This window comes from Prionailurus viverrinus, chromosome B2 (genome assembly GCF_022837055.1).
Source record: "Prionailurus viverrinus isolate Anna chromosome B2, UM_Priviv_1.0, whole genome shotgun sequence".
NCBI classification, from domain to species: Eukaryota; Metazoa; Chordata; class Mammalia; order Carnivora; family Felidae; genus Prionailurus; species Prionailurus viverrinus.
The window spans coordinates 33,144,686-33,167,191 of record NC_062565.1 but is presented as its reverse complement, the minus strand read 5'-3'; the positions used below and the strand labels follow the sequence as shown (position 1 = coordinate 33,167,191).

General features: G+C 39.9%; 1 protein-coding gene across 1 annotated transcript in view; it reads left to right on the top strand.

Annotated features, from left to right (window-relative positions):
* Positions 1-22,506, top strand: part of NUDT3 (nudix hydrolase 3) — a 126,468-nt gene that overhangs the window by 12,497 nt on the left and 91,465 nt on the right. The gene's annotated exons all lie outside the window — the stretch shown is intronic.

The window sequence follows — 22,506 nt, the reverse complement described above, 5'->3', positions numbered from 1 at the left end:
AAGGACGTAGCTTGGGATCATCCTTGTGCTAGACACCATGAGTGATTTTTTTCAACAGAATTGTTTTTTAATTACAAAAATAGTTGTCATATATCTATAAAGAATACTCTAAATTGAGGAGGTTAAGATGTGTAGAATAGAATGTGTGCTCCTAAGGGGCTGTGAGCTGTTGGCAGGATGTAGTGTAGAATGTAAAATATAAGCCTGTTAGAGAAGTGATGGAGAGGAGTGTTTAAGGGAATTTGGGGGAGTCTGTGAAGATGAACTGACGTGTCAGGAGCAGTTTTATGGAGTGTGTGGGGCCATACCTAGAAGTCTCGGTTAGATTTGGGTAGCCGATGAAGAATATTCCAGGTGGAGGACATCAGGCCAGATAGGTGACCTCATGGAATGTCAGAGGCCTTTGGAAACCTGTTTGCCCTGAAGAGTCATAAGGACCACAGACTGATGTCTCATGGCTGTGTTTGGGCTGCAAGATGATTAAACAATTTTTTAAAATTAGTTGCCAATATTTTAATATTGAAAATGTTCAAATAAGAAACCTGGTCTTTAGGTTTCTTGGAAAATCAGAAGATCTGGCAGCTCTGGGCCAGCTTTCCTGTATGATGGCTGTAGCCAGAGCTGACTGGTGGCTGCCCTTTGGACTGTCCACCCCTCTTGAGTTGGCCACAGTCCTTGCCACTCCGCGTGGTCCCTTTGATATCGAGGCCCAGCAACAGCTACCATTTATTGTGGTGGCTGAGGTGTTACTGCCTCCCTGAGGTAGCTCTAAGAGGAAGGTCAAATAGTTCTTGTACCCTTGTAAATTTCACTCTGAAGTGGAAGGGTCGAGATAAAAGGGCTACATGTTTCAAGAAAAATGGGAGCGTGCCTATTTCTTTATGGAGATGGAAATACTCCTACCTCTTTGCTTTGGACCCATGATGAGTCCTTGTCAGAATAGTCTGACTGACTTCACACACTTGTGCCCCCTTGCCCAGGCCTCATAGAGTAGCATTTGAGTTTTGATGTTTGTAGTGGTTAAGAGCTTGGGCCCTGGAGTAAGACAGACATGGGTTGGAACCCTGGCTCTTACACTCGCTACGCCGGTGATCTTAAGCAAATTACTTTATGTCTCTTTGCCTCGTCTTCCCTCTTGTAGCAATAATAGTACCTCCCTATTTTATTGTATTGTTGGAGACCTGAGGAAAATCACTTAATATATAGAACATTTAGCCCAGGGCCTGGCACCAGTTAACACTCAGTGTCAGCTATGTAAATAGAAAGCTAAGAAAAAGGCAGTTTCTGACTTCATTGTAACCTGCGCTTGTAGTGAATTGTGAGAAGAACGTTGTGGCATTCGTGAGCCCTGGTTTGCATTTGTTTATGAGTTCGGTTTGTGCTTCTCGAGCAGGACCGCACGGGGCTGCATTTCAGTGAATGAGGCCGACACAGGCCCTGCTTTCATGTTCTTGCAGTTTGACGGTGGAGATCGATAACTAAACCAGCAATTGCAGTACGGTGTGATATTTGAAGTAGAAGATCTTAAAATAGAGTCCTTCAGTGGTTCTCTGGTTTCGTCATCTTCTATGACAGTTTCAGCGTGAGGAGAGGTACCAGACGGGGCAGAGTACTTGGTGCCGGTGGGTCCTGTTCATAAGAGCACGGCATTGTTAAGTAGTATACATCTTTCCTCAGATCATCGTTTATGGAGCACCTACCATCATTTAGGCAAATGTCCAAGCCTGACAGAAAAAAGAGAAGGAAGCCTTTCTCTGGATAAAGAAAGCTTTTGTCCTCAGCCTGCCTCCCCCCCTCTGCCCCAGATCTGTACTTGGAGAAAGAGAAAGTAAGAGGGTCTCACCCAACCAACGTCTGAGAGAGGAATAAAGACACTTCTCATCCCCAAGGACTTGAAAACAAGAAACTCAACAGAAAACCCTACCAGTTTGGAACCTTGGAGCTGCCACTAGAACCAGGAAAATCCCTCAGAATTTAACTTACTTTTTATTTCATGGTATCAATACTTTGTACCATTAAAAACTAGTACTTTATTGCATGTCTAAGAAAGTACTTAAAGTACATAAAGAAAACTAATTTAACAACTTACATTTTATTTAAAATAGTCCCTGTGGGGGCGCCTGGGTGGCTCAGTTGGTTAAGCGTCTGACTCTTGGTTTTGGCTCAGGTCATGATCTCACAGGCCTCACATGGGGCTCTGTGCTGACAGCGCAGAGCCTGCTTGGAATTCTCTAGCTCCTTCTCTCTCTTTCCCTCCCCCACTCATGCACTTGCTTGCGTGCTCTCTCTCTCTCTCTCTTTCATAAAATAAATAAACTTTACAAAAAATTTAAAAAATAATCTCTGTGGATTAGTTTTATAATAAAACAAAATTTTTAAACTAGAAATACAGTGCTGTGTGAGAAAGAAGTGGGGGGATGAATTCTTTGCTTTTATAAGGTGCGTCTGGGAAGGACTTGGCAGAGGACTTGATCAAGGGACTTGGGGGGGAGGGTATGCTGTGGCCAGACTGGGCAGAAGAGACCAAGGGCAGCTGAGGCAATAGCACACACATTAGAGCCTCTGGAGAAGAGTTTGTGGGCCCTAGTGCAGGGATTTAGAGTGTATTGAACGATTGATTTCTCTGGCAGAAAATCGGAGCATAGAATGTTTGTAGAGTCATTCTGAGAGTGACTCTGCAAGTGGGTATGTCTCTGACGAGAGGGATAAGTGCTTTTTATTTCTAGGGTCTCTGGTCAGCTCTTCTTTCCTCAAAGCATTCTTCTTTTTTGGAGAAATCCTCTTTTGGAGAGGAGGAAGGGCCCACACTACCATCCCCAAAACTGAATGGCCAGTGCGCTAGCTCCCTTCTCTGGTGTGCCTGTGTGGATGCAGGACTTAGGCTCTGTTAGTTGGTGGCTCAGTGCTTGGAATCTGGGTCCTGAGAACGCTGTGGGGAGTGTTGGGGAAGGGGAGTGGCTACCTTGCTAACCAGATATTTGTGTTTTAGATCCTGGCTGAGGCTCTAGCTGCCAGTCCTGGAGTGCCTTGGTGTGGGCTTATCTTCCCAGCCTGGCCTTCTAGTCCCTGCCTCTCCAATTATCTGAGCCTGTGGTATTTCTTTCAATACATTTCCTTTGGCTACAGATGGCCAGACTTGGTTTCTGTTGCTTGCAACCCAAGAACCCTGTCTTATGCCTTGGGTAGTTTTTAAGGTAACGTCCTCACTAATTCAGTACCCCAGAAGAAATGTGTATGTGTTGAGTCCAAATTATCTTATCTTATCTTATCTTATCTTTTATCTTATCTTTTCTGGGAGAGCTTTAACATTTTTCTATTTTTTTCTGTGGTAAAAATTTCTTCCTGCTAAAGTAATGGCCAAAGAATAATCCAGTCAGATTAGAGCCAGTGTAGCTAACATTGGCCTGAACACTGGTGTTTTTACTAAATGCTTATCAGCATAATCATACCCTCCCTACCCTTGATGCTTATAGTTTCTCTTTTTAGAATTGTTCTAAAGAATATCTGAGGATGTGTGAATTTTTAATATTTTAAACCTTGTGGATGTCAAGGACCAGATTAAAAAATGTTTTTGTTTTTTTAAAAAAAATTTTTTTTCAACGTTTATTTATTTTTGGGACAGAGAGAGACAGAGCATGAACGGGGGAGGGGCAGAGAGAGAGGGAGACACAGAATCGGAAACAGGCTCCAGGCTCTGAGCCATCAGCCCAGAGCCTGATGCGGGGCTCGAACTCCGGGACCGCGAGATCGAGACCTGGCTGAAGTCGGACGCTTAACCGACTGCGCCACCCAGGCGCCCCCAAAAATGTTTTTTTTTAATTAAAAAAATATTTATTTATTTTGGGGGAGAGTATAAGCGGGGGAGATAGAGGGGGACAGAGGATCCGAAGCGGGCCCTGCACTGATGGGCTGTCAGCACTGAGCCCAATGTGGGGCTAGAGCTCACAAACTGCGAGATCATGACCTGAGCGAAGTTGGATGCTCAACCGACTGAGCCACCCAGGCGTCCCAGTGGTTTTTTTTTTAAGATTTTATTTTTCCAAAGTAATCTCTGCACCCAACGTAGGACTTGAACTTATAACCCAGAGATCAAGACTTGCATGCTCTACCTACCGACTGAGCCACCCAGGCACCTGAAAAATGCTTTTTAAATGCAGGTTTATGAAAGCTCTAGGATGTTTCTTAAAATACACATTGTAGTCTCCCAAGTTCTATCTTGATCAACAAGAATTTATTGAGGCCTTTATATAAAGCACTATTCTAGATGCAGTGATGATTTTTAATACTGGGGATGTGTTCCTTGGTCTCCAGGAAGAATGCTTTTCTATATTGATAATTAAATTTTCTTTAGGCACTTCAGTGCAGTTGAACAACCGGCTATTTTGTGTCTTAAGTGGGGGCAGATAGACAATTGGAAGAGACAGGACTAAAGTACATGGTACAATTAGAAGTATAGAGAGGCTGTGCTTTGGAGGGACTTCATGTTGGAGACAGAATGCTGAAGTAGTCAATCTTGGGCTTTAGGAGATGGATAGGATTTAGGTAGGTAGGAAGGAGGAGAACAGGTATGTTTAGAAGGGGATCCAGTGTGGTTTTGGGTTGATTAGGAGTGGTTTCAGGAAAGAAGTGAATTTTCATCTGAGATGGCAGGGTGGAGAAAAGAAAAAACCTAGAGCCTGATTTATATTGATGTGAATTTGAGAAAACTCCTTCCAGATGGCCCCATCATTCTGAGAAGGAAAATGTATATACTGAAAGGGGTCTGGTCACAGGTATTTTAGAGGCGAGAAAAAGTCTGACAGACTGGTATGGTTGGGATCAAAATGATTGTTTTTTAAGTTTGGAGGTTGAATGGTATGTATCCTCACGAGCAGTTGTGGGCCTGCTGTGTATAGAGCACCATGGAGAATAAACTATAAACAGGAAGGAGAATTTTAGAACTCTGGAAACTTAAATCCTATCTTCAAAAGAGAGGCTAGAAGCATTTATATTTTTTGTATTTCCCTATGCCTTTGCATGTAGGAGCTGTAGAGAGGAAGGGGAACAGAAGAGATGTTTCAAGGGTGGGGACTGATTCAAGAGCATTATGTAAGGTCAGAGGAGTCCGTGTTTTCATCTGTAAAGTGGGAATAAGTAGCACCTAACTCATGAAGTTCTGTGAAACTTGAATGAGGGAAGATAAAGCGCCTCCCAGGTACTTGTGGAGCACTCAGGAATTGTTAGCCATTGTTACTAAGACAGGATCCACTGAAGGAATCACAGTGGTCAACAAATAATTATGAGGCAGTGAGATAAGTGTTGTAAAGGGACCCTGTCCAGAATGCTTAAGGCATGGTGGGGTGACTAATACTGAATTGGGAAGTTGGAAATAGTGGGAAAGGAGTAAATCTGGGTGTCGAAGGGTGAGTAGAGGTTTGCTTCCACTACATTAATACAGATTGTGCAGATCTTGAAAAAATATCAGATCCCGATCTTAACAGCCTAGCACACTGCACAAAGATAGGCTTTAGTGTGATGTGTGATCCAAAAGCGGAGGAATTGGAAAAGAAAGAATTTAAATGGAGCAAATTGTAAAAAGGATTTATTTATGGGGTGCCCGAGTGGCTCAGTCGGTTAAGCGTCCGACTTTGGCTCAGGTCATGATCTTGCGGTCTGTGAGTTCAAGCCCTGTGTTGGGCTCTATGCTGACAGTTCAGAGACTGGAGCTTGCTTTGGATTCTGTGTCTCCTTCTGTCTCTACCCCTGCCCTGCTTTCTCTCTCTGTCTCTGTCTCTCTCTCTCAAAAAGAAATAAATATTTAAAAAAAATTTTTTAAAAAGGATTTATTTATTTACTTTTATTTTTTTTAATTAAAAAAAAATTTTTTTTAAGTTATTTTTGAGAGAGACAGAACACAAGCAGGGGAGGGGCAGAAAGAGAGAGAGACACAAAATCTGAATCAGGCTCCGGAGTCTGAGCTGTCAGAGGGCTTGAACTCACAAGCTGCAAGACCATGACCTGAGCCAAAGTCGGAAGCTCAACCAACTGAGTCACCCAGGCTTCCCTAAAAAGGATTTAAATGCAGGAAATGAAGCTGTATGAGTTTGCTTTCAAAGGGCTTTATCTTCAGAAGGAGGGAAGAATCTTTACATTTGTAAGCCTGGAAGTAACCTTAGACAAAATCCAGCCACTTCAGTGAGATAAGGGAACTGAAACCAAAAGGGTGTTCAGAGCTGTCTACTGTGGTATTTCTGGTGAAATAATGTGTCCAAAAGAAGAAAAGGGCACAGTTTTTTTCTGACAGATCCACAAGAAGAAGGTAAATAAGTGGAAAGGAAGAAATGTGAATAAAGATATATTTCTAAAGCTGTCTCCCAGCACCAGCATGGAAAACAAAACAAAAAGCAGGTGGAATGAGAGGCTGTGATACAATTATAGAAATAAAATCTATACTGACTTTAGCAGCGTCTATTGGTTATTGTCACTTTTGGCTGCAGCTGCTCACACATCCCAGAGCCAGCACATGTGTGTTGTGGGAAGAAGTGAATTTATCAGAAACATGGATATTTTTGGCAAATTTTGAATGCCAAAAACTTATTTTGGAAGGCAGTTTTATTAGTCTTTCTTACATTATAATGATATTTCACGCTCGTTGTAGTGAATTTGGAAAACTTCCCTTCTTTTGAGCCCACTGGGTTGTAAATTACCAGAGATCTAATGCGTCTCTCCTGCTTCTAGTTTATCTTCCCTGGTGCCTACATGGTGCTTTATACATGGCAGGCTCACAATTGTTGGGAGGATAAATACCTACTCTTAATTTCTTCCAAAACATAGGGAGGAAATTCTTTAATCATTATGGTTTTTGTTTTTTACAGCATTGTGATTGGTTTAAATACAGTTTTGTAAACTGGTTTTTCATGTATGATAAACATTTTTTTTCCTAATCTGAACTCAGCATATACATTTTAATGTCTGTGTGTCCATTGAATAGATTAAATAATTTATTTAAATGTTCCTCTGTTGTTGTAAATGCCGTGTAAATGACATTGTTAAATCACAAATATAATATTGGCAGCCACAGTAAATACTGTTTTATCTTTCTCCAGTCTCACAAAATACACATTTTTTTGAAGATGACAGCCCACCATCTTAAAGAATTGCCACCGTCTTCCCCCAGTGCTCATTGATAAGAAACAAGTGTGAGATTTAGTGAAAAGATTGGTGGTATTTTACACTTTTTACAAATCCACAAATATTCTTAGATAATTGATAGCCGGGTTTTCATATCTGCTATTCAGTACAGGTTCAGTGTTTTGATAGGTTGTTTTGAAGTATCTGAAGAAAATTGAGTCTCACACAGAATATGTAGTGAATTATTTTGTAGGATGTTCCTTAACTTGGGTCTCATGGTTTCTTATGATTAGATTGAGGTCATGCATTTTTGGCGATAATGTCTCAGAAGTGATGTCCCCTTGTCAGTGCATCATATCAAAAGGTACATGATGTCAGTATAACTTATTGGTGATGTTAACCATGATTGTTGGGTTAAGGTGAGGTCTGTCTGGTTTCTCCACTATAACATAGTTACAAATCTTTTTTTCTGTTGTTGAGCACTTCTGAGATTTACTTTCTTAGCAACTTTCAAATAACTGTATACAACAGAGTATTGTTGTTGTTTTTAAAGCAAACCTCACTTTATTTAGCTCACGATTTTGTTGGTCAGCTGCATAGTTTTTGTCCTCTGGATGAGCTCAGCCGATCTACATCTCTCATACATACTTCTATATAACCTGGATCATGTAGGGGGGCCCCCCATCTGTGTGTCTGGTTGTTGGCCAGTTCCAAGCTGCGTTACCTTGGTTTCCCTCCAGGTGTCCTCTTATCGTCCTGGGGGATAGCTCAGGTCCACCCACATGGCCATCTTGGAATTTCAGGAGTTTGCAGCCATTCTTTCAATCTATGTCAATCTTGATTTAAATGTTATTTACATGGGTGTATACACATTGTCCAAATGTATACTCAAAACCAGTATGTTTTACTGTAAGATTTGTCTTTTTTTTTATTGTGATTTTTTTTTCTTTTTTTATTATTTTTTTCAATATATGAAATTTGTTGTCAAATTGGTTTCCATACAACACCCAGTGCTCATCCCAAAAGGTGCCCTCCTCAATACCCATCACCCCCCCTCCCCCCTCTCCCCCCCCAGAGTATTGTTAGCTATAGTACATAACATCCCCAAAACTTTTTTTATTAAATTTTTTTAATGTTTATTTACTTTTGAGAGCGAGAGAGACAGAGAGTGAGCAGGGGAGGAACAGAGAGAGAGGGAGACAATCTGAAGCAGGCTCCAGGCTCTGAGCTGTCAGCACAGAGCCAGACTCAGGTCTGGAACTCATGAGCTGTGAGATCATGACCTGAGCTGAAGTCCGACACTTAACCAACTGAGCCACCCAGGCACTCATCCCAAGAACCTATTTATCTTGTAACTGAAAGTTTGTAGCTTTTGACCCTGTTCACACCCTCCCATCCCCACCTCTCATAACCATCAGTCTGTTCTAGGTTTCTGTGAGTTTGTTTTTTAGATTCCACATGTAAGTGAGATTATATAGTGTGTGTTTTTGATTTATTTTACAAAGCACAGTGCCCTCCAGGTTCATCCATGTTGTTGCAAATGGCAGTTTCTCTTTTCTTTGGCTGAATAATACTGTTATGTGCGTGTGTCGCATTTTCTTTATCCATTCATCCATCTGATGGACAGTTAGGTTGTTCCCGTGTCTTGGCTATTGTGATAATGCTTCAGTGAACATGGGCATAAATAGCTCTTTGAGGTAGTGATTTTGTTTCCTTTGGCTATACCCAGAAGTTGGATTGCTGGATCATATGATAGTTCTGTTTTTAATTTTTTGAGGAACCTCCATACTGTTTTCCATAATGGCTGCACCAGTTTACATTCCCACCAATAGCACACAGGTTCTCTTTTCTCCATATCCAGTGCTTGTGATCTCGTCACTTTAATGACAGCCATTATAACAGGTGTGAGGTGATGCTCATTGTGGTTTTGATTTATATTTCTCTGATGATGTTGAGCATCCTTTCAGGTACCTGTTGGCCATTTGTATGTCATCTTTGAAAAAATGGTTTAAAATTTCCCTCCCCAACCCCTGAAAAAATGTTTATTTAGTTCTGCCCATTTTAAAATCAGATCTTTTTCTTTCTTTTTTGTTTTGTTGTTGTTGTGGAGTTCTATGAGTTCTCTGTATACTTGGGATATTACCCTTATCAGATGTATGATTTGCAAATGTTTTCTGTTATTTGGTAGGTTGCCTTTTTATGGTTTCCTTTGCTTGCAGCTTTTTAGTTTGATGTAATCCCACTTGTTTATTTTTGCTTTTGTTGCCTTTGCTTTTTTTTTTAAGGAGTTTTATGATTAAAAAAAATATTTTTTAATGTTTATTTATTTTTGAGAGAGCATGCACGAGAGTGGGGAACAGGGGCAGGGGATTTGAAGTGCTCTCTGTGCAGACTGCAGAGAGCCCAATGTGGGGCTTAAACTCAACAACCCTGAGATCATGACTTGAGCCAAAATCGGATGCTCAACCAACTGAGTCACCCAGGCACCCTAGCTTCTTTTTTTTTTTTTTTTTTTTTTTTTTTTAAGTAAAATCTGTGCCCAACGCGGGGCTCAAACTCACGACCCTGAGGTCAAGACTCACATGCTCTACTGACTGAGCCAGAGTGGCACCTCTGTTACCTTTGCTTTTGGTCTCAAATTAAAAAAATCATTGCCAAGACTGATATTAAGGAGCTTATCTGCTGTGTGTTTTCTTTTAGGAATTTTCTGATTTCAGATCTCACGTTAAAGTCTTTAATTCATTTTGAGTTAATTTTTGTGTATAATGTAACACAGTGGTCCAGTTTCATTCTTTGGCATATGGCTGTCTGGTTTAACCAAGAGTTGGACGTTTAACCAACTGAGCCACCCAGGTGACCCTCCCAGCACCATTTATTAAAGAGACTGTCCTTTCCCTGTTACATATTTTTGGCTTCTTTGTCATAAATTAATTGACCATAAATTCATGGTTTTATTTCTGGACACTCTGTTCTGTCCCATTGATCTATGTATGTTTGACACCAATACTGTTTTGATTACTGTAGCTTGGTAATGTGGTTTGGAACTGGAAGCATGATGCCTCCAGCTTTGTTTTTTTTTTTTTTTTTTCTTTTATAAAAAAAAATTTTTTTTACATTTATTTATTTTTGAGAGACAGAGAGAGACAGAGCACAAGTGGGGGAGGGGCAGAGAGAGAAGGAGATACAGACTCCAAAGCAGGCTTCAGGCTCTCAGCACAGAGCCCGTTGTGGGGCTTGAACCTGCAAACCGTGAGATCATGACCTAAGCCAAAGTCGGACACCTAACCACTGAGCCACCCAGGCGCCCCAGCCAGCTTTGTTCTTCTTAAGATTGCTTTGGCTATTAGGGTCTTCTGTGGTTCCATACAAATTTTAGGATTGATTTTTCTCTTTTTGTGAAAAATGTCATTCAAATTTGGGTAGGGATTGCATTCAATTTGTAGATTGCTTTGGGTAGTATGGAGCATTTTAATAATATTAATTCTTTCATCCATGGTCATGGAATATCTGCCCATTTATTTGTGTTTTTGGTTTCTTTCATGAATGTCTTACAGTTTTCAGTGTACATATCTTTCACCCCCTTGGTTAAATCTATTCCTAAGTATTTTATTTTTTTTAATGTAATTGCAAATGGGGTTTTCTTAATTTCTTTTTCTGATATTTCATTTTTAGTGTATAGAAACGCAGTTGATTTTTTGAATATGGAATTTGTATCCTACAACTTCATGAAATTTATTAGTTCTAACTTTGGCAGAGTCTTTAAGGTTTGCTTACATATAAGACCATGTTATCTGCAAATAGTCACAGTTTTACTTTTTCTCTTCTGACTTGGATGCCTTTTCTTTCTTTCTTTTCTTTTCTTTTTTTTCTTTCTTTCTTTCCTTTCTTTCCTTTCTTTCTTTCCTTCCTTTCTTTCCTTTCTTTCTTTCCTTTCTTTCTTTCCTTTCTTTCCTTTCTTTCTTTCCTTTCTTTCTTTCCTTTCTTTCCTTTCTTTCTTTCCTTTCTTTCGCCTAATTGCTTTGGCTAGGGCTTCCAGTACTGTGTTGAATAAAAGTGGCAACAGTGGGCATCCTTGTTCTGTTCCTGATTTTGGAGGAAAAGCTTTCAGTTTTTCACCTTTGAGTATGATGTTAGTCTTGGGCTTATCATATGTGGCCTTTATTATGTTGAGGCACATTCTCTTTTTACCCACTTTGATGAGAGTTTTTATTATGAATTGATGTTTAATTTTGTCAAAAGCTTTTTCTGTATCTACTGAGATGACAATTTTCAGAATTAAAAAAACATTAAAAAAATTTTTTTAACGTTTATTTATTTTTGAGACAGAGAGAGACAGAGCTTGAATGGGGGAGGGTCAGAGAGAGAGAGGCAGACACAGAATCCGAAACAGGCTCCAGGCTCTGAGCTGTCAGCACAGAGCCCGACGCAGGGCTTGAACTCACGAACCACGAGATCATGACCTGAGCCAAAGTTGGACGCTTAACTGACTGAGCCACCCAGGCACCCCAAAAATTTTTTAATGTTTATTTATTTTTGACAGAGAGAGAGAGACAGAGCATGAGCGGGGGAGGGGCAGAGAGAGAGTGAGACACAGAATCCAAAGCAGGCTCCAGGCTCTGAGCTGTCAGCACAGAGCCCGACACGGGACTCGAACCCACAGACCGCGAGATCATGACCCAAGCCAAAGTCAGATGCTCAACTGACTGAGCCACCCAGGTGACCCAGAGATGATAATGTAATTTTTGTGTTTTATTTTGTTAGTGTAGTGTATTGTATTGGTATGTGGAGGTCAAACTATCTTTACATCCTGGAATAAATCCCACTTGATTATGGTGTGTAAAATATTCAGTTCCTTTTTTTTTTTTTTTGAATGATTAGTCTCAGTATGATGCTTCAGTAATAATATTAAAAAATACTTTGTTGGGGCGTCTGGGTGGCACAGTTGGTTAAGTGACCAAGTCTTGATCTTGGCTCCGGTCATGATCTCGCAGTACATGAGTTCAAGCCCCGCATCGGGCTCTGCGCTGATGGTGTGGAGCCTGCTTGGGATTCTGTCTCTCCTTCTCTCTGATCCTGCTTATGCTCAATTTCTCAAAACAAATAAACTTTAAAAAGGTTAAAAAAAAAAAACTTTGTTGCATAAAACATAATAAGGTAGATTATTAACATCTACAAATCTAAGGGTAAGATGGCTTCCATCTTCCATATTTTTGTTTCTTACTACAGTTTCATCCAGCTTCCTTGGAGTAGACTCCTCCCTTTCATGAATCCGACAACTCACTGATATGGTCAGTTTCATCATTTTCAGCAACTGATGGTGCAACTGTGGGTTGAGAAATCAAGTCTCCTAATCTTCCTTTTTTAAAGAAGTAGTCTGTCCTTAAATATAAAAAAGTTATAGACACATTTTCTTTTATTTGAGGATAAAATATTGTTAAAGTAATAAAATGGTGGTAAAGTAACGGTTTTAGATACAATTTAAAAATTTAGAAAAATTTAAAAATTTGAAATATACTATTGCCAAACTAGACTACAGAATGTATTGTTTGTGTTTTTGTGTAGGCATAAGCAAAGCTTCAGAATTTGGATTAATGATATGTAGGGCAATATTCAGGTTGTAGGAATTTATAGCAGGTGTAAATGACTGGTAAGAGCACAGAACGATCAAACTGAGTTAATCTCTGAGAAGCATATTTGTATCCTAAACCTGTTATCTTAGAAAATTCTAGATAACAAGACTATACAAGTACACATTCCATTAACGGTCGGAGTGATGACATTGTTACCTGTCACGTAGCCTCTGGAAAACCCCACTGTACACACATGAGAGAATAAGAGTGCAAAGGGCAGATAATATCTTAGTATTAATATGAAAATAGTATTGGCCCCTCAGGGACCTGTGCCCCCCACCCCCCAAAGGAGGTTTTGAGAACCTCTTTTTCTGAGTGATTCTTAACTGCAGCCTGATGTGAAATTTTGGTGGGAGGAAGAGCATTGTTATTAGTCAAGTGCTTTTTTGTGCCAGACACTGTTAGGAATTTTATTAGATACAGTCTCATTCAGTCAAGGTCTTGGGAATGGTGGTCATATGAAGTCACAATTGGGTTATTCTTGAAGGTGGGATTTTGTTGATTGGTTGAGTGTAAGATGTGAGTAGGGTCAAGGGGGGCCTTAAGGTTTTTGACCAGAGTATCTGGAAGGGTAGAGCTGCCATTTCCCTGGAATGGAGTAAACGACTGAAGGAGCAGGTTTGGGATGGGGAAAAGATTAGCTATATATAGAAAATGGCATTCAGGGGAGAGGAATGGGCTGGAGGTATAAATTTGAAAGTTGTCAGCCTATCAGTGGTATTTTAAGCCACAATCCTGGACAGAATCACAAACAGAATGAGTAGGTATAGAAGAGAAGACACTTTGAGGACTAAGCCCTTCAACACTGCATAATTTAGAGGCTGAGGAGATAAGGAAAGAGTAGCAAGCAAGGGAGCAAGGAAATCGGAAGAGTATGTGTTCTGGAAGCCAAGGAAAAGTTGATTCAGCGCAGAGTGAGAATATCATCATGACAAGGGCTACTGATGGGTCAAGTGGATGAAGACTGAATTGGCCATTGGATTGAGCAACAAGAAGGTAATTGGTGACTTTGATAAGGGGGAAAAATTCTGTTTGCAGTAGATTCAGGAGTGAGTGGGAAAAGAATATAGATCAGTAGTTACAGACAATTTTACTGAATAATTTTGCTATAAAGGAGAGCAGTAGATAGAAGGGGAATATGGGGTCAAGAGAGGGTTTTGTTTTTTCTTGAGGGAGAAATACAGCATGTTTTATGCTTTGGTAGAGAGGTAAAGTCGTTATGCAGAAGAGAGGGGGAGAATTGCTGGAGCAATGTTTTTAAGTGGGGCGTAGAAAACCACTGGGTTGGTTTCCACTTGGAGCACAAATAGTGCCTCTGTGGTACTAAGAGGAGAGACCCAGTTTATGGGCCTGGGTGCAGTAAGGTAGGGAGATGTAGAGATGGAAACATATGGATATTCTTTTCAGATTGCATCTACATTTTCAGCAAAACAAAACCAAGAGCGTGAGGGTGGAGCAATTAAGGGCAACGTGCCGCGTCAGGTATAGCTGTGAAATGGCAAAGAAGCCACAAAAGGACAGCGTAGGGTAATGTGGTATAACCAGAAGTTAGGCTGCTTGCGAATTTCACATCTGATTACCTCATGCGAATTCTAGGATTATCTGTGACAGAGCTTCCATTTTGGCTCCATATTCTCACTGAGTGAGACGTACTTATATTTTTTAAATTTTATTTAAATTTTTGCATCTTACCTTTCGTATCAAGGAGTATTTTTAAGTGTACTGCCTGATTAGTGTTTGATATCTTAATATTTGTGTTCAAACAATTAGCTTTTGTAGTCATGTTGTACCTTAGAATTATCCTTGTTTTTATGGTCGTGTTATACTTCACCGTTCTTGTAAATAATATAGAAAGGTGTCAGAAAACTTTATTAACTGGAAAGCAAAAGGGTAAAAACAGCTGATTACATCAAGTCTGTTTTATAGGCTACTAGCACTAATAAAAGCAGCAGGCATTAGTTATGGAAAATGTGTTTTTGAACTTTGATACATGATGCAGATCTGTAAAACCAATGGCCAGTTGCTTTCTAGTGAAGGAAGAAAAGCAAACAAACCCATAGATCACAGTTTTGTCAAGTCACCCATGTCTAGAACTGCTTAAGGACTTTGCCCAGAGTGGTCTGTTACACATTTGAAATTATGTTGCTTAATATTTACTCTTTTGTGTGAAGCTCAAATTCATTTTCATTATTGAAGTATATCATCATAGCCTTCAAACAGTTACCTTTAGGAGAAGCAACAAAACAAAACCGACCCTCCATCATTCATGCTTTTGCAGCTTTTTCTCTGCTCTTGATCTTTAGCGTACATATATGGTCATACATATACATATATGGTCATTTTTTTTGTATTTGCGATGTTGTAAACTGGTATTTGATGTGCAGGTTTGAAAAGACAAAGGTGATTAGCTGGTTTCTCACTCGCTTTGTTGCTATGTTGCTAAGTCCAGGACTTATGGAGCTTGTTTTGGTGGTGGGTCACCTCTTACTGGTAGCACAGCCCTTCTGAAATGGTCAGGCTGATCAGCTGTCACATTTCTTTCCCTTCAGGTCACATCTCTTGGCATTGCTGTAGGTTGAGTTTCAGTGCCCTTAACGTGTTTCTTTTGCATCCTGGATTAATGGTACAGGGGCTTCTTGAGAATGATCATTGGCTTGGTTGTGTACAGGAGGAGGACAGCCTATTCTGCAGAATTGGCACTATATTGTGGATTGACAGTAATCCTGAAGATTGCCGGGTATATAGCTTAGACTTCACTGGAAAAATTACATATACAGGCAAAGCTTTTCATTGTGAGTATGGAAGAACTGGAAGCTGTCACCTAATTCCACCTGTAGGCAATATGCCGAAAGATAAAGAAGTAGAAGACTGATAAAAAAAATTCTATACATGGGGCGCCTGGCTGGCTCATTCGGTAGAGCATGTGACTCTTGATCTCAGGGTCATGAGTTCCAGCCCCACGTTGGGCATAGAGCCAACTTAAAAAAAAAAAAAAGTTCTATACACATTTTAAGAAATTGGCAGGCAAGCTGTACAGTGAATGTGATACCAAGTTATTTGGTTCTGTGCAACGATAGGTATGAACAAACCTTCTTAAGGGCCCTGATACTGGAGGCTGGCTAAACACACTGAATGGCTGATTTAAACATTTGGTCAGCGCCACCTAGGAACACTAGTGCTGTGGTCGGTGCTCCATAGGAGCATATGATTAATTGGCAATATAGGGTTATCGCTTTAAGTCTTCTAGTAACCACCAGATAAACAGCCATACTTCTTTTTTTTTTATTAAAAAATTTTTAATTGTGATAAAATACACACAATGAAGTTTATCACTATTTTGTGCAGAGTTCCATAGTACTAAGTACACTTACATTGTCAGAGTTTACATTTACATTTACAAAGCCCAGAACTTTTTCATCTTCCCAAATGGAAACTATATTCATCAAATAATTTTCTATCTGCCCTTCTTCCCCCAGGAACCAGCATTTTACTTTATTTCTGAGTTTGATTACCCTAGGTATCTCATATAAGTGGAATTATACAGTATTTATCTTTTTGTGACTGGTTTATCTCATTTAGCACAGTGTCTTCCAAGTTTCATCCATGTTGTAGCATGTGTCAGAATTTCCTTTTTATTTATTTATTTTTTAAAGTTTATGTATTTTTGAGAGAGAGACAGAGCACTAACAGGGGAGGGGCAGAGAGAGAGAGGGAGACAAATTTTCTGACACCAAAAACAGCCATACAGAGAAAAACAGAAGAGGGATTACTTAGTGGCCTGGTATATATAACCAACTCAACCTCCAGTAAACACCAGAATGGGACTAATGTTACCAGGGGGAATTAGTGAAATACAAGGGCAAACATTTGACCCCAGTGATAATCAGGAAATAAATACGGTAATAGGCTGTCAAGTCTTTCCTTAAAGATAGTCTCCCACTGTCTGAAATTGAAATGCAGCCTTTCCTGCGGGTAGAGAATGATCTAGTTTTCAGGTCTGCCCTTTAGTTCTGGTTTTATAATAGCAAATAATAAAGCAATCTTTTCTTTTTTTTTTTTCCAGTTTATTTTTTGAGAGAGAGAGCGAGAGCACGCAAGCAGGGGAGGGACAGACAGAGAGGGAGAGAGAGAGAATTCCATGCAGTCTATGCAGTCTCCATACCATCAGTGCAGAACCTGATGTGGGGCTTGGACTCCTTAACCATGAGATCATGACCCGAGCTGAAGTTGGACACATAAGCTGCCTGAACCACTCAGGCACCCCAATAATAAAGCAGTCTTAAGAACTCTCCTTATTAGATTAGGAAAGAATTTCTGTTAAACCTTTTTACTGAAAATTTCTTAGCAAAAAAATTTCTAAAAATGAATGAAAATCTTTTAATTCCCTTATTCAGGTTTCGAGTAGTCTTATTCTTACAAGTTTAGCAGTTGCTTAACGTTTATGAAGAGAGGTTACCCCAAATTTTTACAAAGGAATTTAAAGTTTGCTTACTCCCTTGCTCTGCATTGGGGCCAATTTTGTGTTTTTAAACAAAAAATATGTGGAATCTTTTTTATTTTTTTAAGCAGAACCTTCTTAATTCAGACTCATTTTCCAGTAATTGCGAGTTAATAGTCTGGACTACATACAGGCATATCTCATTCTGTGCGTTGTAGATACTATGCTTTTTACAAATTGGAAGTTTGTGGCAACCCTGCATCAAGCAGGTGTGATTGGTTTATTTTTCCAATAGCATTTGCTGACTTTGTGTTTGTCGCATTTTGAAAATTCTTGCAATATTTCAAACTTTTCCATTATTATATTTGTTAGTGTAACCTGTGATCAGAGATTACAACTTGCTGAAATGAAAGCTCAAATGACAGTTAACATTTTTGGCACTAAAGTATTTTAAAATTAAGATATGTACTTTGTTTTTTGAGACATAATGCTATTGCACACAGAATAGACTACAGTATAATATATACATAGCTTTTATATACACTGGGAAACCAAAAAACTCGTTTGACTCACTTCACGGAGATACTCACTTTATTTACGTGGCCTTTGGAAACCAAACCCTTAATATCTTGGAGATATGCTTATACTGTGGAGCTTTCTTTCTTTCTTTTTTTTTTTTTTTTTTAATTTTTTTTAAACATTCATTTATTTTTTGAGAGACAAAGAGCATGAACGGGGAGGGGACAGAGGGAGAAGGAGTCACAGATTCCGAAGCAGGCTCCAGGCTCTGAGCCATCAGCACAGACCCTGATGCGGGGCTCGAACTCACAAACCCCAAGATCATGACCTGAGCTCTTAACCGACTGAGCCACCCAGGCACCCCCTATGGAGCTTTCTTGATTGATAGATACATATATACATAGGGTTCAAGTATTTCCTACTGAGTGAAGGGCCCTACTATCTAGCTGTAATTGACAAGAAGAGTGATTAGTGGGGCGCCTGGGTGGCGCAGTCGGTTAAGCGTCTGACTTCAGCCAGGTCACGATCTCGCGGTCCGTGAGTTCGAGCCCCGCGTCGGGCTCTGGGCTGATGGCTCAGAGCCTGGAGCCTGTTTCCGATTCTGTGTCTCCCTCTCTCTCTGCCCCTCCCCCGTTCATGCTCTGTCTCTCTCTGTCCCAAAAATAAATAAACGTTGAAAAAAAAAATGAAAAAAAAAAGAGTGATTAGTAGTTAACATGGATTATTTCCATATGAGCAAGTGTTTGAGGGTGCTTAAATTGTTTTTGGACTTTACTGTCATTTTACTTAGCAGGTCATAGGTAGAATAAAAGTTAAATTTGTAAGCAGCTCCTCAGTTATAAATTTGGATTAATGGTGGCTTAATTAATTGGTGAAGTCTTTTCCACATACTTGATGCAGTCTTTATTTAAAAGATATTTTGATAAATTTAGTCTCTTGGCTGGCCATAAAATTATTTCTTAGGGTCCTAATAGCACTGTAGTTCTAAGAAATATTGAAATTAATATTCAAGATGTCACTGTCCAGATACATGAGTTGTTACCCTAAATGTTCACACGTTAAAATAATCAGAATTATTTAAATCTCATTTCTGCCTGTCACCCAGGTGTTTTGATAAAATAAAAAGACAGACCCATTTAATATTACAGTTTCCCACATGAAGTATACAATTTAAATGGCACTGTGACGATGCCTGGAATATATTACAGAAGGACTGTCTGTGGCGATCACGAGGGAAGCAGAATGGTGAAGTCCTGGGGCCTCTGTTGAAGCATTCCTAATAGAAAGCTGCTTGCCAGCCATCTGGAGCAGGACGTGAAGGGAAGTTCCTGGGGTCCGAGAGAGAATTCATCGCCATGTGTCCTCTACTCCTTTGATCTTGATTTTGGGGAAGGAGGAGAAGCAACTATAAAAAGAGTGAAAAGAGACCGGGTTGTGGGTTTGTGTGGTTATTTTTGGTGGGTAATCATGATACTTCCATGACGGGAATGCTAAGGACTCCAATATCCCAAAAGAAAGACACTACTGAGGGAACAAATAAGAATGATTCCTCTGTAGCCACTTGCAGAAAACGGAGACCAAAATGGCAAATAATTTTCAAAACTTTAGAATGTGTTTTGTTACAGGGAGTTTGAAAGCAGTTCCATTGATAGTCTTAGATAGTAAAATAGATCATTCAGCAGCTACCTTTAAATCATTGGCTCTCTGCCAAGTCCTGTGCTAGATGCTTGATATTCACCGATAAGCAAAAACATGGACTCTGCTCTTATGAACTTTAGAGTTGTCACACTCAGAAATGTTTGATCACAAACTAAAGTGACATTGTCTGGGAAAAGAACATCAGTCAAGTGAGTGCATTTGACAGAAAACCTTGATATGGACGTGGTGGGCAGGGGTGTATTGGGGAAAGCTGCCCTGGTCTCTGAAGAATGAGTAGGAGTTGAGTAAGCATTGGGAAGGGCATTCCAGATTGATGGAACAGCATGTGCAAATACTTTGTATCAAGTAGGAGTGCAGTGTTTAAAGAATTGAAATTAGGCCAGTGGTGCAGAGGTGTGGAGCACAAACATGAAGTGGGGCCAGACCGTAGAGGTCCTTGTCAGCCATAGTCTTTGGCCTTAGGTCTTTGTTTCTTGGTTGTTATTTATTTTTTAACTTTTTTTTTTTTTTGTGTGTGGAAAATCTCAGACATACACAGAAGAGAGGCTAGTATTAATACACTCATCTAGCTTTCATCGGTAGTTGGCCAGTCTTGTCTCATTTCTGTTTTCACCCATCTAATCACAGTTGTGATTCTTAAAGTAATGGGAGGCATTGCTTTGAAGAGTTTTAATAAAAGCGGGGATGAGTAGGATATTTGACCAGATTTTTGTTTTGAAAGATAATTCGGGCTGCAGGGTAGGGAATAGATGAGAGAGGGAAGAGCACACATACTGGCGGACAGTTGGGTAGTTTACTGTAGTGGTCCTGTCAAGTACATACCTTGAATCAGGTTAGCCGCTGCGGAGCTAGGAGAATGGACAGATTTCCGAGGTGTAGAGGGGAAGATCCCCTGGACTTGGGAACAGGTTGGCTACGAGGGATAAAGGAGAGGGAGAAGGTGACCCCTTGGTTTCTGACTTGAACCTGGGATGGTTGAAAGATCCTGAACTTAAAGGATAGTTGTGTGAAGACCAAGTGCAGGAGGAAAGAAGGCAATCAGTTTTGCCATCTCCCCTCCCCACACTTCCCAAACTCTGCCTTTCTCCAGGTTACATGACAGCTTGGCTTCTCACACTAAGACCAAAGAACCAAGCTGACTTGAACTGTGCACTTTTTTTTAATTATATTTTTAATGTTTTTATTTATTTTTGAAGGACAGAGAGAGAGAGAGAGAGAGAGCATGAGCGGGGGAGGAGCAGAGAGAGAGGGAGACACAGAATCTGAAGCAGGCTCCAGGCTCTGAGCTGTCAGCACAGAGCCCGACGCGGGGCTCGAACTCACAAACTGTGAGATCATGACCTGAGCCGAAGTCGGATGCTCAACTGACTGAGCCACCCAGGCGCCCCATGAACTGTGCGCTTTAAAAAAAAAAATTTTTTTTTAAGTTCATTTATTTTGAGAGAGCATGCGTGCACATGTGCAGGGGAGGGGCAGAGAGAGAGAGGAGAGTCCCAAGCAGGCTCTGTACTCTCACACAGAGCCCGACATGGGGCTCGATCTCACAAACCGCGAGATCATGACCTGAGCCAAAATAAAAAATCAGACACTCAACCGACTGAACCACCCAGGTGCCCCTGAACTGTTTGCTTTTAATATTTCTCTGGAGCAAAAAACATGGTCCTGTTTGGGTTCAAAGAACATCCTGGAGCTGTCTCATAGAATGGTGCCAAGAAGGCAGCAAAACCAAGCTTAGGGCAGGTTTAAACTGTCAGAAATATTCTATGAGTAATCTGTTTAGATTTTGAGTGTTTGCCGTGTTCTTTCAGGAGTCACCAATTCTTAAAAATAAACCAGAAAAAAAGTAAGACTTTCTAAATATTATGTTTCAGGTCCTTATTTAGGTTAATAGATTTATAATAAACTTCCTCTAGGAAATCTCAGATTTGTTTCCAGGATTTTGAGTAGTATGTATTGTAGCACAGGTGCAAGCGTTAGTCATTCCAGGAAGAGGTCAGGGTTAGAGTTCCCGTCTTCAGAGTCCATACCAGCTAGCTGCCTGATAACTCCGTGAGGTTCCTGAGAAGACCATCTGGACACCTGTTCAGCTCATTGCTAGCTGTAATCTTCTGTAGGGATTCTTAAAAATCTTTTCACCATTCTGAGGTGGCATGTGATAAATGATGTGAAGTAATTAAGATGAATCCCTTTAGATCAGTCTGTTGGTTTTTTTCTGAGAGGTCTTGCCTGGCCCTCTTTCATGTAGCATTCCATCCACATCACACACTATCACATCATGCTCTTTCTTCTCCCTAGCACCTGTGACCATCTGAAGTCCCCTTATTTATCTGTGACGTGACTCCCTGCCTTAACAGTGGACTCCACGAGAGTCGCAGTCTCCTGCCACTTTCATCTGTGTATCCCCAGTGCCCAGACAAGAAAGAGCCTCATGCATATACATCCTCAAGAGATAATTTTTGGATGAATACATGAATGTTAATATCTAAATATATTTCTACATTTTCCTCATTTACCAGATAATTCACATTGCTCAATTTAGTTTAATCATGTAGGAAAAGTGTGATTTCTCAACAAAGAAATTATTTGGTACCTAACACATGTTGAAATGTACATTGAAATGTAACTGTGCATTATGGTTTTACAGAATAGACAAAAGTTGCTTATATGTTAGGACGTTTGTATTTTTTACCTTTGAATCTTAAAAAACTACTGGTTTATTTCATATTTTTAGAATAATTTTATTTCTAAATGATGAAAGAGAAGAGATTTCAGGATGCTTTTTGGAAGAATCTTTCAGTAAGCAACATGGAAGGTATGAATAACCTTTAATTCCCACTAAGAAAATTCCAGATGCACATATTCAACATTCTGTTTTTTCTTTTGCTATTAGTTTTGAAGTGTGGGAACATACTCCTGTTATTTTTAGAGATTTTGCCCAGTTGAGTACAATTTGCGCATCTGATAGATATTGTTGTGAAAGAAATTTGTTCTTTCTGTATTCTGTATTCAACTGATGGCCTGTTATAGGTTGCGACATGTGTTGAGCCTCAAAGGATGGATAGAATTTACATATAGATTTCTGTTGTTTGGATTTAGAAACTGTCCTTAGTGGTTTATTTAAAAAATATTAGTAAAAATATAAGTATTTTA